Source organism: Rutidosis leptorrhynchoides, chromosome 5 (genome assembly GCF_046630445.1).
Source record: "Rutidosis leptorrhynchoides isolate AG116_Rl617_1_P2 chromosome 5, CSIRO_AGI_Rlap_v1, whole genome shotgun sequence".
Taxonomy (NCBI): domain Eukaryota; kingdom Viridiplantae; phylum Streptophyta; class Magnoliopsida; order Asterales; family Asteraceae; genus Rutidosis; species Rutidosis leptorrhynchoides.
The window spans coordinates 159,980,250-159,997,636 of record NC_092337.1 but is presented as its reverse complement, the minus strand read 5'-3'; positions in this window follow the sequence as shown (position 1 = coordinate 159,997,636).

The window sequence follows — 17,387 nt, the reverse complement described above, 5'->3', positions numbered from 1 at the left end:
AAATCATCAAATTCACATTATTTACAATAATTATTTCGTAATTATAGCTAATATGCTGACTACTCAAAATTACAAAGTAATAATCTATTTAAGTTAGTTACTATAAGTACAAATTTTTTTAATTATAAAATACTTAAGATTAATGACATTATCATTATGAGATTTTAATAGAAACTATAGATATGTTATTATTATTATTATTATTATATTATTATTATATTATTATTATATTATTATATTATTATTATTATTATTATTATTATTATTATTATTATTGAATAGTTTGTTTCTAGAAAGAAAGAAAACTAAAAAGGGGTGATGATAAATTGAATTAGTAGTAGCCACTAGGTACTCTTCACTACTATAGCTCGCAACCACCTTCCTTCAAAACGGGAAACAAGTCATCCACGCCCAACCGCTACCATTCTAGGACAACACCAACTCATATCAAAACATCATTTTTTTAAGATAATAATAATAATAATAATAATAATAATAATAATAAAAACAACAACAACAAAAACAACAAAAAGTACATCATCATCAACATCAACATCAACTTCCACAATTATTTTGACGTTTTTCATTAATTTTTATCTTAATAACGTACTTTACCACCCATAACTTGTTATATAAAAATCTAATTTATAAGTTGAATTTACTACCAATATTTATTAACGGCGGTTATGAGTCATAAATGTGAGTCTGAACATAATCTCAGAACTCATACAACAGATCATTTTCTGGAATAAACATCACAGTCCTATAAATTAAATACACAAAACTCCTAAATCAATATTGGCTACAAATAGAAGAAACTAGTTGTGGAGCCCTCGCTTCACGCCTGGGGCTCCATTTTGAATGTGAGTTAAAAAAAAAAGTCTTGATCTATTTTGTAAAAAAGAATTTTTTTCGACATCTAACATTGAATGGTTGTTCCTTTTGTGAAAGCTGCTTCTTTTAGCGTTCGCTTTTTTTTGTTTTTTTTTAAAAAAAAGTTAGTTGATCTATTTTGTAAAAAAGAATGTTTTTTGACATCTTTTGGTAGCATTGAAGGGTTGTTCCTTTTATAAAAGTTGCCTCCTTTATCGTTGAGGAAAAAAAAAGTTAGTTGATTTTTTTGGTAAAAAATAATTTTTTTCGACATCTTTTGGTAACATTGAAGGGTTGGTTATTTTATGAGATTTGTTTCTCTTATCGTTGGAGACAAAAAAAATTGTGAAATGACAAAAATACCCCTAGTTACTATTGATGAATAGTGCTACAGGGTTTTGTCTATTAGATATATAGATAATTACTCAATCATATTGAATAAACAACACAAATCTCAAGTAGCACATATGTAACTAAAACAAAATTGGTAATATAAAGTGGAATTTCAAAAAGTTAGAAAATCACGGAGTTTTCCAACATATACTCTCAAAAAACATATACAAATGTTCAATAAATAGTGACGAAATCGAATGAAAAGATATGGTAGACATACCATCATCTGGGTCTACTACATTTTGTACTTCATCTCTTCGTTCTTGTTCATCTTTAACAACTGTTGAATGGTAGTTTGATGTTGATGGACCACCCTCCAAAATTTGAATAAGATCTATATAACCCGAATCTTGGGTGGTTTAAAAAACTCCCTCAAACTGAATTTCAATTTGAACCTCATAATTTGGATCATTCTGAGAATAAAAATATATTGTTTCCAAAGTGTTATCATTAGTAAGTTCACTTTTCCATTCATTTTCATTGAAAAGAACCCACATTTTTAACGTGTGTGATCTTTGACTCACACTTACATAATTATACGCCATTTGGTTTAACTGCATACAGTTAACCTTGGTGTTCAACACAAAACTCCTTCTAATCGTTGTGTTATCACCAGTAAGCCAACCATTTTGGAATGAAATTTGGCCTCCCCAAAGAAAATGAACCATGAATGGACGAATTATAGACATTTTTCTAATTGTTGATGTATGAAACTGATTAAGATTTGTTTGAATTGTGTTGTTGGTGTTTGAAACTGACTTTAAAATGCTTGAATTGTGTTCTTGGTGATGTTTGTGTTTGAGTTCATGAAAATGGTGATATAAATAAATGAAAAAAGATGATAAATCAGATTTTGACATGATAGGGTAGCAGGTTTCAGTCCATAATTGAGACTAGGGTTGCAGGTTTCAGTCCATAATTGAGACTGTTGAAGCAGACTGCAAAACCGAAGTTTGAAACTTCGGTTTTACTATTTATCTGCAAAACCGAAGTTCCAAACTTCGGATTAGGGTTTGTGCTGACAGACCACCCCAAAACCGAAGTTTGAAACTTCGGAAATGGCAAAACCGAAGTTTCAATCTCCGATTTTACCATTTTTGCAACAAAATTCCACTTTTTCCATTTTTGCAAGTCTAGTTAAAAAAATTACCATTTTAAAAAAAAAAATCATCAAAATGGGTTCTAAGGAGTATCACTTTTGTAGATTGTCCTTTTTCATCAGAATAAGTTCCTAAATTAAGGATATTTTTAAGAAATTTGGCGCCTTTAACCCTTTACGTGAAGTCTCTATATATTGTTATCTGTTGTAAATTTAGTAGTTAAATATGGATGGTAATTAGTCAAATATGGATAGTAAAATTTGTACTATATATATGTGCATAATGTAAGTTACAAAAATACACATATACATTAAATACATCACACCTCTCTTCAACCTCTTTCTCTCCTATATCTTCTACAACACATCTCTCTTTTATTGGTTCTTTCAATTTGAATATATTGAACCAGGCCACTAAAGGTAGTTATAAGCCTACTGAAATATAACACGTTATCAGCACGAAGTGCTCCGTATAATCAAGGTTTATCTAAGCAAGCACAATTCACTAATCAAGGTAAGAAATTATCTAACTTTTATTAACTTCACTAACATTTATATTTATGTTATTTAAGTTATATATGGTCGGTTATACCGCCTGAATTATATTTCTGTAATCTAACTTTTATTAACTTCACTAACATTTATATTTATGTTATTTAAGTTATATATGGTCGGTTATACCGCCTGAATTATATTTCTGTAATCTAACTTTCATTAACTTCACTAACATTTATATTTATGTTATTTAAGTTATATATGGTCGGTTATACCGCCTGAATTATATTTTCTGTAATCTAACCCTTATTAACTTCACTAACATTTATATTTATGTTAATAAGACCTCATGATTGTACGCAACACGTCATTTGACAACACGGTACTTTATGTACGCAACACGTCATTTGACAACACGGTACCATGGGTCGAGATTAATTCCGATCAATACGAATACGATGGGGTCTTTATATGTTATCTAACATTTATGATTACTTATGCAATTAATCATTATTTATTTCATGCATACTAATGTTAATTCTTAAAAGTAAATCTTAAAAGTTAAAATAAGAAAAAATAGTTTGTATTTTTATTAAAAGTAAATCTTAAAAGTTAAAATATGAAAAAATAGTTTATATTTTTATTAAAAGTAAATCTTAAAAGTTAAAATAAGAAAACGTAGTTTGTATTTTTATTAAAAGTAAATCTTAAAAGTTAAAATAAGAAAAAGTAGTTTGTATTTTTATTAAAAGTAAATCTTAAAAGTTAAAATAAGAAAAAGTAGTTTGTATTTTTATTAAAAGTAAATCTTAAAAATTAAAATAAGAAAAGTAGTTTGTATTTTTATTAAAAGTAAATCTTAAAAGTTAAAATAAGAAAAGTAGTTTGTATTTTTATTAAAAGTAAATCTTAAAAGTTAAAATAAGAAAAAGCAGTTTGTATTTTTATTAAAAGTAAATCTTAAAAGTTAAAATAAGAAAAAGTAGTTTGTATTTTTATTAAAAGTAAATCTTAAAAGTTAAAATAAGAAAAAAAAAATCTTGTCCTTTATATTACTCATACGCGTTTTGATATAGTGACTTTATTCGTTAACGTCAACTAACGACATTACAACGGTCATATATACATAACGGTTGTTAACGTCAACTGACGACGTTACAACAACTATATTTTTCAAATATAAAATAAACATCTCCGTTTTCACATTTTCACAAATCAATCTTCATTTTTCAGATTACTACTCTCAAAAAGTTTTTGTAAAAATGATTCACACAAGGATGATTTTTTCTATTGTATTGGTCATATTAACTATCATCATTGTTGCTAATATACCACCGGGTGAACCTATATTCTATCCTGCCCTTGTGGTTTTATTATTTGTAATCATACCATTATTCTGTTGTTTGCTACTTATGAATTTAAAATAATTCTAATTTCATTTTATTATTTGTCTATGAATAGAAGTTGATTATGATTATGATTTATGTTATTCATCTTTTTGATAATAGAAAATGTCGAATTTGAAAAGGCTTAAATTTGCTCATTTAGAACAAGTGGGAATAACTACTTAACATGGGTTATGAATGTAGAAAAACATCTCGAATCAAACGGTATTTTAGAAACCCTGAATGAAAATAACAATTATTCCGAACAAGAGAAAGCAATAGTAAGTATTTTTCTTAGCAAACATATTGACGAGTCCTTAGAATCTACATATTATATGATCGAAAATCCAAGTGTATTATGAAAAATACTCAAAGATAGATACGATATTAATTATCAAAAAAAAAAAAATAATAATAATAATAATAACGGTGATCCATGAAAGAATAAAATTAAAGATATTAGTAGACGCTCTTATAAGAATTTCGAAGATTCTTATTAATGATCTGGTAACGTGGATCATCAGTCTAGTATTTCTTGAATACATGAACATCTTGTTTAGCTCTACAAATAAGTCCCAAAAGAAAAGAAAATGAGAGTGAATCTGTTGACAAATCTTGATTAAATTAACCCTGAGCTACCTTGAGACTTGAATGGTTTGAATTTTCTAAGATGCCTAGTTTTTTTTATGTATCACTCATAAATAAATGGTTTTAGACCATAACGTATATGTTTTATTAAGTGTTATCTTTTATGTACTTCAGATTATAACTTGTTTGCAGGTAATATAATTTGATTATCTTGCTGAAATATAACTCATTATTTGCTTATCTTATTTGAAGTTTTAGTATGAATCCTGCAGAAATACAACATCAATTAAATGGTAAAGACCTATGTATTGCAGATAGTAGTAACATACACACTATGATCAAATCTAAGAAATATTTCATTGATTTAAATCAAATGAAGGAATTATAAATACTATATCAGCTCTTGCAAACTTGATATAAGAAACGAAAAAGGCAAAATTTCATATTACCAAATGGTACGAATTTTTTGGTAAACAATGTCTTATTTTCTCCCAAATCAAAGAGAAATTTGTTAAGTTTCTCTGATATATATCATAATGGATATGATTATCAGTCAATGATAATCGAAAATGAGAAATATCTATGTAGCACCGAAAAGCGCATAGGATTAAAAGCGCATATGATAAAAAGTGCATATGATGAAAAGTGTATCGCATATAATTAAAAGCGCATATAATGAAAAGTGCATATGACGAAAAGCGCAGCACATATGATTAAAAGCGCATATGGTGAAAATGATATATGATGAAAAGCACATATGGTGATTAATGAAAATCACATATGGTGATTAATGAAAAGCACATATAGTGATTAATGAAAAGCACATATAGTGATTAACGAAAAACACATATGGTGATTAATGAAAATCACATATGGCGATTAATGAAAAGCACATTGAGAAATAATCACCAATGTTTCTTGAAAGAATTCAAGGGTATATATATGGACCAATTCATCCATCATGTGGACCATTTTTCTAATAGACGCATCTAACGCATGGTCTCATATTTGTGTGTTATCAAGCCATAATATGGCATTTGCAAAGTTTCTTGCACAAATTATTAAATTAAGAACACATTATTCTGATTACACCATTAAAAGGATGAGACTTGATAATGCTGGTGAGTTAACATCTCAAGCTTTTAATGATTATTATATGTCTACAAGGATTGTTGTTGAACATCCAGTTGCTCATGTGCATACACAAAATTGGTTTAGCTGAATCAATAGATAAACGCTTACAGCTAATAACTAGACAATTAGAAATGAGTACAAAACTCTCAATATTTATATGGGGACATGTAAATTTACATGATGTGACATTAATTCGCATTAAATCAAGTGCAAGTTATAAATATTCTCCATTACCAACTTAATTTTGGTGGAGACCAAATATTTTCCATCTTAGAACATTTGGTTGTGCAGTGTATTTTTAATTGAACAACCACAACAAATGGTTCCTCAAAGAAGGATTGAAATATATGTTAGATATGAAACATCTTCAATCATAAGATATATTGAACCCATGACGGGTGATGTTTTTACAGCAAGTTTTGTCGATTGTCACTTTAATGAAACATTGTTCCCTATATTAGGCGGAGAAATGAATTATAAATAAAATGATGTTTCATGGTGTGAACATCAATTAAGGAATATTGATCATCGCACAAAAGAATGCGAAAAGAAAGTTCAAATATAATGCATATGCAAGAACTTGCAAATTAATTACTTTATGCATTTAAAGATACAAAAAATAAGTGACTAAATCATATATACCAGCAGTAAATGCTTCAGCTAAAATTGAAATTATAAAAGCTGGCAATAATGTCACTCATGAGTCTTTGCTACGGCAGAAACGTGGGAGACCAATTGGTTTCAAAGATAAAAATCCTCGAAAAAGAAAATCAGCTGATAATGAGGTAAAAGAAAGTGTTCAACAAGAACCACAAATCAATACTCCTTCTGCAAAGGATATTGATAAATGTAAATACATAAATTGCAATAAATTATGCAATATTATGAAACTGAAATGAAATGAAAAATCTTGATGAGATATTTTCATATAATGTTACAATGACATCATGAATAAAGATAATGATCTGGAACCAAAATCTGTCATTGAATATCAAAATAGACGTGATTGAACTCAACGGAAAGGAGCAATACGAGCTGAATTAGAATCGCTCAATAAAAGAAAAGTTTTTGGATCAATCGTTATCACTTTTAAAGATGTGAAACAATGGGATACAAACAAGGTTGTAAAAATCGTGAGTCGGGGACGCATCGGTCGAGACCTAAAAAGGACGCGTCGGCCGAGTCAGTGACGCGTTGGGGACGCATCGGTCGTTGACCAACGTTGACTTTATTAATAATTTCTTAAATATATATTTATATATGTATAAAATAGTTGATTCTGTATCATAAATTTCTTTAATAAGAACTTGAATTTAAATATACAATCAAACTTCAAACTCAATTAATGTTACCGAGTACATAATCAGTAAGGACAGAGAGAAAAGAGCGGCCCAAAAAATGAAAACAATTCCTAATTTTAAAACATATCACATCTTGACGAAAATTTGACTGATTTTGACCGTTTTTGACCAACTTTTACCGTCTTTGACAGACTTTGACCGAATTTTTAGCTTTGACCGTCTTTTGAGTCATTTTCAGAAAAAACGGGATGGAGAACCCAAAAAAACGACGCATCGGCCGACGCGTCGGCCAAGTCGGCCGACTTTTACAACACTGGATACAAATGAATTTTTATCCGAAAAGAAATGTGCAAATGAAGTTACAAGGCAAAACTAGACTTGTAACTCAAGATTTCCCACAAAGACCAGAAATGAATTAGGAGAAAAACTTATCCTCCTATAATGAATATAATTACTTATTAGATACTTAATCAACCTGGTAGTTATTTAAATGCATCTCATGGATGTTGTTACTACTTATCTGTATGGATCACTTAATAGTGATATATATATGAATATACCTGAAGGGTTAAGGTATCATAAGCATCTAATGCAAAACCCAAGGGAATATATTCCATTAAATCACAAAGATTTCTAAATGGGTTTATACAATTGGGACGTATGTGGTATAATCGATTAAATTACTACTTGATAAGAAAAGGGTATACATATAAACTTATTTGCACGTGTGTTTTATAAAAACAATGTTCGGATATGTGATCATAGCTGTTTATATCAATTATCTTAAATAAAGAAATCTATGAAGCCATTCAACTTCTAAAGAAAGATTTTAAAATAAAAAAAATCAAGTATTACGTTGATTTACATATTGAGCATATAACTAATGACTTACTTATACATCAAACAACTTATACCGAAAAGATTTTAAAATATTTTAATATGGACAAGACAAAAACCATTAAGTACTCATATGGTTGTTAGATCTTAATATTGATACTAATCCATTTCATCATCTAGAAGATCATGAAGATCTTCTTGGTTCAGAAGTTCTATATTTTAGTGCAATTGGGTCTCTTATGTATCTTACAAATTATACAAGATCTGACATTTCTTTTACAATTAATTTGTTAACAAGGTTCAGCTCAGCCCCTACCAAAAGACATTGGAATGGGATCAAACAAATAGTTTGATACCTTCGGGGAACTACTAATTTATAATTATTTTATTCTAACAACTCGAAACAAGATTTGTTTGGTTATACAGATGCAGATTATTTATCTGATCTACATAAAGCTAAATCTCAAACTGGATATGTATTCCTAAATGGAGGCACCGCAATATCATGACGTTCTCAAAACAAACACTTGTTGCAACATCATCAAATCATGCCGAAGTGATTGCATTACATGAAGCTACTCGGGAATGATTTTAGTTAAGATCAATGATACAAATCATTATTGATTCTTGTAGACTAGAACGCTATAAAAGCCCAACAACTATCTATGAAGATAATACAGCTTACATAGTACAAATGAAAGAAGAGTATCAAAAATGACAGAACAAAACATAAATGCTGACGAGGCGCTAAAGCTATAAACGGTCTTAACGGTCATAAGTTTGATGAAAAAGAATGGTATATTGGTAAGGCTCAGAAAAAGACTGAAAGAGAATAGGAATTGAAACAACAGTTTGAGCAAACCATGAAGGAGACTGTAGACAAATCACAAGGGTCAAACTTGTACATCACAAGGGTCAAACTTGTACATAAAAGATTTAGATGATACAGTTTCAGATGAAAACCTCAGATTCTTCTCATATACTCAAGATCTCGTAAAAGACAACCAGATTAAAATGAGATACGTTCAATCAACAACTCTGCTGATCTTTATACCAAAGCACTGTCAATCGTTGTTTTCAAAACATACGTTCACAATATTGGCATGAGGCAATTTCAAAAGATGTGACGACTCAGCGTTGTCTACTTGAGGGGGAGTCAACTCTATGCTGCACTCTTTTTTCCTTAGCTAAAGTTTTATCCCACTGGGTTTTCTTTAGCAAGGTTTTTAACGAGACAGTATTAATTGCTCTTTAAAAAAATTACCATCCAAGGGGGAGTGTTGTAAATTTAGTAGTTAAATATGGATGGTAATTAGTCAAATATGGATAGTAAAATTTGTACTATATATATGTGCATAATGTAAGTTACAAAAACACACATATACATTAAATACATCACACATCTCTTCAACCTCTTTCTCTCCTATATCTTCTACAACACATCTCTCTTTTATTGGTTCTTTCAATTTGAATATATTGAACCAGGCCACTAAAGGTAGTTATAAGCCTACTGAAATATAACATTATCCACGTAATTTTTATTTGTCACACTTCTTTTTTCACATTTAGTCAGAAGACCTCTCCCAATAGTTCACCCTCACCTCCGCCCTCACCCTCGCCCTTCCAGGGTGTCAATGGCAGTGGTGCCGCACTGGGCTGGCCTCCATCGCCCCAAACTATTTCACCCTCAAATTTTTTCATATCTACGCATAAGTGCGCACGGAAGATATTGAATTTTGTGGGCCCTTTCCAAGTATATAATTATAGTTTTCTTTTATTTTTTGATTGATGAAATTCAAAGAAGAATATTAGAAAAAAGGGAAATTATAAATGGAAGTTGAAGCTAGGGATCGAAGAAGATGAATTGAGAGTGGTGACTTAATTCAATTTAAGTATTTATTGTATATTTTATATATGTTGGATCCACTAAAAACTAATATATGTGACTACAATAGTTCTAAACATTATACCGATGGAGTACTTTTTTTTTTAAATTTTAAAATTTTAATCATTATTTGATTTGTAATTTATTTATATTGAATTTTAATATATTTCTAATAATATATATATATATATATATATATATATATATATATATATATATATATATATATATATATATATATATATATATATATATAGTGGACCAATCCATGGATAAGCACTAAATGGGGCACAAACTGGATAAGTAAAATTTCAAATTTTTTTTTTAAAAAAAAAAACGATCCTTTAATATGCAAATAGAAGAAAACGAAAAAATTTTAAAAAGTTTTTGAACAAAATCGTTCGAAAATCGATGATGAATGGTAAACATCGACGATGAATGGTAAAAATTGATGATGAATGGTAAAATTAACCATTCATCTGGTTAATTTATCATTCATTTTTGTTCGCGATTAATGATAAAATTAATCAATGCTAAAAAAAGCAGATGAATGGTTAATTTAACCATTCATCTGTTTATGATGAATGATAAAAAAACAGATGAATGGTTAATTTAACCATTCATCTGGTTTTTTTAGCATTGATTAATTTTATCATTAATCGTAAACAAGATGAATGATAAATTAACCCGATGAATGGTTAATTTTACCATTCATCATCGATTTTTGAAAGATTTTGAACTTTTTTTTTTATGAAAAAAATTGATTAGAGGTGCATTTTAATGCAGATTTATGAATGTAAAAAAAAATTCAAAAAAAAAAAATTTTATTTTGCTTATCCGATTTGTACTTCTTTTAAGCTTATCCATGGATCGTGCCCCTATATATATATATATATATATATATATATATATATATATATATATATATATATATATATATATATAGTGGTAGGATCAAGAGGGAAGTAACCATTCGGGGGAAGCGGGGGGAAGCAAAAACTTTTTTTTTGTCGTTTTTTGAAAAAACTTTGTTCACGAACATTATAGATGAGATGAAAATATGAACATTTAGTAGAGACACTTTGTGATAAATGTTTTTATTTTGGCGGAAAAACGCTCGAAAAAGTAATATATAACAATTATCGTGTTTTTCGAGCGTATTTTGAGGTTTTAGCTATTGGGGTTTAGATATTAGGGTTTAGATATTAGGGTTTAGAAATTTAGGGTTTAGGGTTTAGATTTAGGGTTTAGATTTAGAATTTAGATTGAGTTTTTAACACGAACGGTTTAGAAACCCAAAACACCAAACCCTAAACCCTAAACCCTAAACTCTTAATCGGGCTAAATTTTACTTCATAAAACATGAAAAAAACGTTCATATTCTTCACGAACAATATTATCTTGAATGTTATTTTTGTCGATCGGTTTTCCGCCTAAATAATAACATTCATCACGAAGTGTCTCTTCTAAATGTTCATATTTTCATGTAATCTTGATGCCGGAAAAAAAAAATCAAAAAAACGAAAAAAATTTTTTGCTTCCCCCGATTGGTTACTTCCCCATTGATCCTGCCCATATATATATATATATATATATATATATATATATATATATATATATATATATATATATATATATATATATATATATATATATATATATATATATATATATGAGTTGTAATCACTTGCATCCATAAATTTGCTTGAAAACAAAGGGACCAATGAGATGGCGACATGTGGCGCGAAAATCACATGTGATTGGAAAAAAAATTCGAAAAATTTTTTTTTTTTAATTTTTTTTTTCAAATTTTTTTTTCAAATTTTTTTTTCGAAAATTTTTTTTTTCGAATTTTTTTAAAAAAAAAATCATATGTGATTATGCATGTCAATCACATGTGATTGTAAACCCAATCACATGTGATTATACATGGCAAATCCAATCACATGTGATTGTACAATTCAATCACATGTGATTGTGCAGGTAAATCACATGTGATTGTAAAAACAAAAATTTAAAAAAAAAATTTTTTTTTAAAATTTCGAAAAAAAAGTTAAACATTTTTTTTCAAAACAAAAGTTAAAAATTTTTTTTCAAAAAAAAATTTTTGAATTTTTTTTCAATCACATGTGATTTTCGCGACACGTGTCGCGCTCTCATTGGTCCCTTGAATCTCAACTTAATTTATGGACTCAATTGAATATTCCTCATATATATATATATATATATATATATATATATATATATATTAAATAATTAAATGTGGAACAATGTGATGGGGAAAAAGTATGTCATAATTGAGAGTAATGTGTGATGGTATGTGATGAAGAGCAAGTGGGGAGAAAATGGAGAGAGAAAATGATGTAATGCTGATGTAGCGGTTTGTCCTGGACAGGGAGAACGTCATTGCTAAGAATGCTCTAAGTACTCAGCATCATTTAAAATTTCAAGTCAATGAAGTTCGAACGGAGACGAGAGTAAACGAAAATTGATGAGTCATAGATAATGGAAACACTCAAATGCAATCTCGAAAACTTATCACCCAAAAATCTCCCTTGATTTTAGAAGGTAATGATGCTTAGTTAAAACAGCATCGTGTGATAATACAATAAAAGTCGTGCCTAAATCCTAATGCTTAAGTAACGTTTTCTTAAGAAATCGTCATTAATCATCGGATTATTTGCTTAATTTTTGGGCATTATCTAGTCGCATGAATTTTTGTTTTGTAACAATTGTTATAATCTACTAATGTATACGGAGTATAATAAGGAGTAATATGTAAATGTAATCTCTTAAAAATAGGGCAAAAATGGATTACATTAGCATGCAATAACATTTAGGAAGAAAGTGACATGAGTTGATGTGTGGTTGAGATAAGTTTTATACTACTGCTTTATAAATGACGTAGTACATGACTACAACTCCCAACTGTACTCGTTAATTTGTGGCTAACTACATAATGACACGTACATAGATCTATATTGTGAATTTCCAACCATGTAATAATCATTGAAATGCGACAATGTTACGTATTCATTTAACCATAAGTACTGCTCTATAACCATAATAGAGTTTAATGCCATTTCCAAAATTGATACGTATTCATTTAATCATAAGTACTACTTTATAACCATAATAGAGTTTAATGCCATATCCAAAATTGATACAAGTAAATGGTATTTTCATGTGTATAACTTGTATATAATAACCATATCTATTTAGCTAAGTGGTTACTGTCATTATGAACATTCGTAAGATCTGGAGTTCGAGTCTTATTCATTACGCATTGGTTGATCTTTGTAGTTTGTATCATATTGCAAAGGTGTACTTAGACTGTCTTTTACTTAGTTGGTCATCCTGGTTTGCGCGAGTTATACGATCGGTTCCAACATGAGTAACTTAAACCATTACTTATATACCCGTGTATTTTACGGAGTGGGGTTTCCTTACTCTTAAGAGACCCTTAAGTGTATATGTTCCTGCTTTAACTCTCGTTTCTCTCTTTTACACTCCCAGACACAAATATGCTTCTATTCCATAACCCTAACACTTTGATTTTCGTTTTGTTGTGAAATCAAACTGTGAAATCTTCTTTTGTGATTTCTATAACATCTTCAAGGTATTTACAACTCGATTTGATATGAATTAGTGATTAAAAAAATTGTATTTTGGGTGAAAAGTGGGGGTTTTTTTTTTTTTAAAGGCGGTGAAAAGTGGGTTTTAAGTGGGTTTGGGATCAAATCTTGATTTCAAGTGCTGTTTGTTTCAAATTGATGTTAGAAAACATATACCTATAACTTGTGTATGATTTCCTAATGTGTTTTGATGTCAATAAGTGTCAAAAGCGAGAATTGGAGTGAAACCTTCATGAAACTACTGCTACTGCAGATGAAGTGCATCCGTATGGATGCAGATTGCAACCGTACGGTTGAGTGGCATACGTACGGATACAAGCGTAACCTTACGAATACATATAATGTTGGATCCATAGGGTTATATCCGTACGGATTGACCTGTATACGTACATATACGGCTGGATCCGTATGGATGTGTATCAGTTGAGGTGTTTGATATGACCAAAAATGACAGTATTATTTATGGGGTGTCGTTTAGTCGCAAAACGTGTTAGCTACTAGAAGGGAGTAATAGTTTTAAATGTATATTTAGCGGGGCCTAAATCATACTACTCCATATTATGGTGAATAAGGGAAGTATGACCTAGAGTCAAATTTTTAAGAAGTCAGCAGAATCGAACCTATTAGCTTAGGATATTCCTAAAGTAGAGGAGTAGTTGTAAGCAGTGTTGTAAAAAATTCGATTACTCGCCGATTAATCATTTTTAGGAGCAATCCGTTTCGATTTTCAAAAATTCATTAAATTAAACGGTCAACGTCATTTGATGGATCAAAATCAAATTTGGTAATCAAAGTCAGTCAAAGTAAAAAGTGGTTAACATTTTAACATGAATTTAAACTAGAATTTTATAATTTTGAAGCAAAATGAACAATTCTAAACAATTATGTTAAAAATTATATTTATATTTATGATTTTTTTCTATAGTTACACATATAATTTTTAAAATTTGATATTTAAATGTATACAGTACAATCCTATTAATCTCCGATTAATTCCTGAAATACCGATTAATCCTTTCAAAGTCCCGACCGATTAATCTCAGAATAGCGAATTTCGCAACCTTGGTTGTAAGTTACCTAATTTTGGGGTTTTCTAGTTTATAAGATAAAATAAATGCGATAAAATTTGCAATTCAGGTAAGGTTAAAGCAAGTGCATACTATGATTTCGTTAGTTAATCTGCCAGGATTAAGAAATGCTGGCTCATGAATAGGTAGTGACTTTGTATTTATTACACTGGTCCTACCGCCCTTGTCAGAAGACATGTCACTGGGTAATGCGTTAGGCTTGAAGATTTTGAAAAGACAGCAACGTCCCATACCCCGACGCCCGTGCAGCCTGACTACAAGCATACACGTTCAGACGGCTCATCCAAATAAGCGACTCGGTTCGGTGACGTATTAACGTTCCAAAAGGTCTAAACTTTCTTAAGCATAATAAAATACAAGGTATCCCATATCCGAGAGATGCGATGTGTGTTGATGCTTTCGTTAATGATTGGTTTTAAAGATAGTTAGGCCCTTAAAAGAGTTTAACCATAAAGAACACCATGGCCAAGTCGGTGTGACTTCCATGAACACGTTCGGTTATCCTAACAGTCCAATCCATTATGAGTTTAAACAAACAGTTCCTTAACTAACTAAGAATCCCTCAAGAGGGGTGCAATGCTTGAGACTGCGTTATGGTGAAGTGTACTAATCAGCACTAACCGGGTTCCACGGCCTTACTTAGCAGAGGTAAAACTTACAACAACCGTTATGCTTCAGCGTTGTCATACCCCCAAATAGGACCGGGGGTAAATATGACTTCACAATATCACAACACAAGTATATTTGAGCGAGAATGACTCTAAATGAGACGTTTTATAAAATCAGAAATTGTATTGCAGCGGAAACGAAATAATGTTTTACAATATAAACCCAAACGTAGTTAATAATTGTTTAACAAATGTTAAGACATAAATATGTGGACTTCAATGTATCAGCTAGCAAAGCAACATAGGGCAGCACATAAGCTAATCTTCACCTGAGACAAACATGCTTAAAATGTCAACACAATGGTTGAGTGAACATCATAGGTTTATATAATCAATAAAGTTTAGACCACAAGATTTAGTTCAAAACATCAAAATATTAATATGCCATAAGTTATAATCTCGAGCTAAACATAAACCCCTGACATTGCGCGTGTGTCGGTAATCATTATTATGTACCTCCTTGACGATCGGTCAATAGGTAGAGACGTCACTCTCAATAGGCCTACTCACAATAATTAAGCTTGCAACATTTTAATTCTAGCAATTAACGATATTATGGTGGGGATTTGCATGTAAGAATATAAGTTAACAAAGTCCCACGAAGTTGCATATCAAAAAGTTTAGGCACTTGTGTCTAAATTGTAAATCATTTAAAAGTAAGCATGTGTCTCACCCCAAGATTTATAAAATTCAATAAACATGTAAAAGCGGGGCTATGAAGTTCACCTTAGTAGCACAGAAGAGTTATTCCACAAAAGAATGAATTGAACGGAACGGACGTGATCGAGATCTCAACCTAGAGATAGAACGTATGATCAGATATTGCCTAACAGACATAAGTATATAATAACTATGCTAATAGTGATGATTCACTAAATAATTTCCATTTTCGGAAGGTTACTATTTATGGAAAGTTTCCACTTATAGTAACTTTCCAATTTTAGAAAGTTCGGGTTAATCTTTACCAAGACGTTATACACCTTTACTCAAGCTTCATTGCTATCAAGTAAGTTAGGAATGACCAGATGTAACCGGGGGCCCAGGACTCTTGACCAGAATCTAAGTCATGGCATTCGAGATCCACAAGCTATGAAAGGACCCGTCCCAATCCATCTGGACGAATACATTACATTTGGTTACATCGCGAGGTACATGACCTCTATATGATACATTTTACAAATATTGCATTCGTTTTTAAAAGATAATCTTTCTTTACATCGAAAGTTGACAGCATGCGTACCATTTCATAATATATCCAACTATAATTGACTTAATAATAATCTTGATGAACTCAACGACTCGAATGCAACGTCTTTTGAAATATGCCATGAATAACTCCAAGTAATATTTCTAGAATGAGCAAATGCACAGCGGAAGATTTCTTTCATACCTGAGAATAAACATGCTTTAAAGTGTCAACCAAAAGGTTGGTGAGTTCATTAGTTTAACATAAATAATCATTTCCATCATTTTAATAGACCACAAGAATTTCATTTCCAGTTCTCATAAATATACGTCCCATGCATAGAGACAAAAATCATTCATATGGATTGAACATCTGGTAACCGACATTAACAAGATGCATATATGAATATCCCCTATCATTCCGGGAAATCCTTCGGACATGATAAAACAACATCGAAGTAGTAAAGCATCCGGTACTTTAGATGGGTTCGTTAGGCCTAATAGATCTATCTTTAGGATTCGCGTCAATTAGGCGTGCACTAATTCTCAAAATCAGTGATGTTCCCTAATTCTTAGGCTACCAAGCAAAAAGAGGCATATTCGGCTTCGATCATTCAACCATATAATGTAGTTTCGATTATTTGTGTCTATTTTGTAAAACATTTATAAAAAAATTTGCGCATGTATTCTCAGCCCAAAAATATAAAGGGTAAAAAGGCAAATGAAACTCACCCTACTGTATTTTGTAGTAAAAATACATGTGACGATACTGAACAATGCAGGGTTGGCCTCGGATTCACGAACCTATATCATTTGTGTAT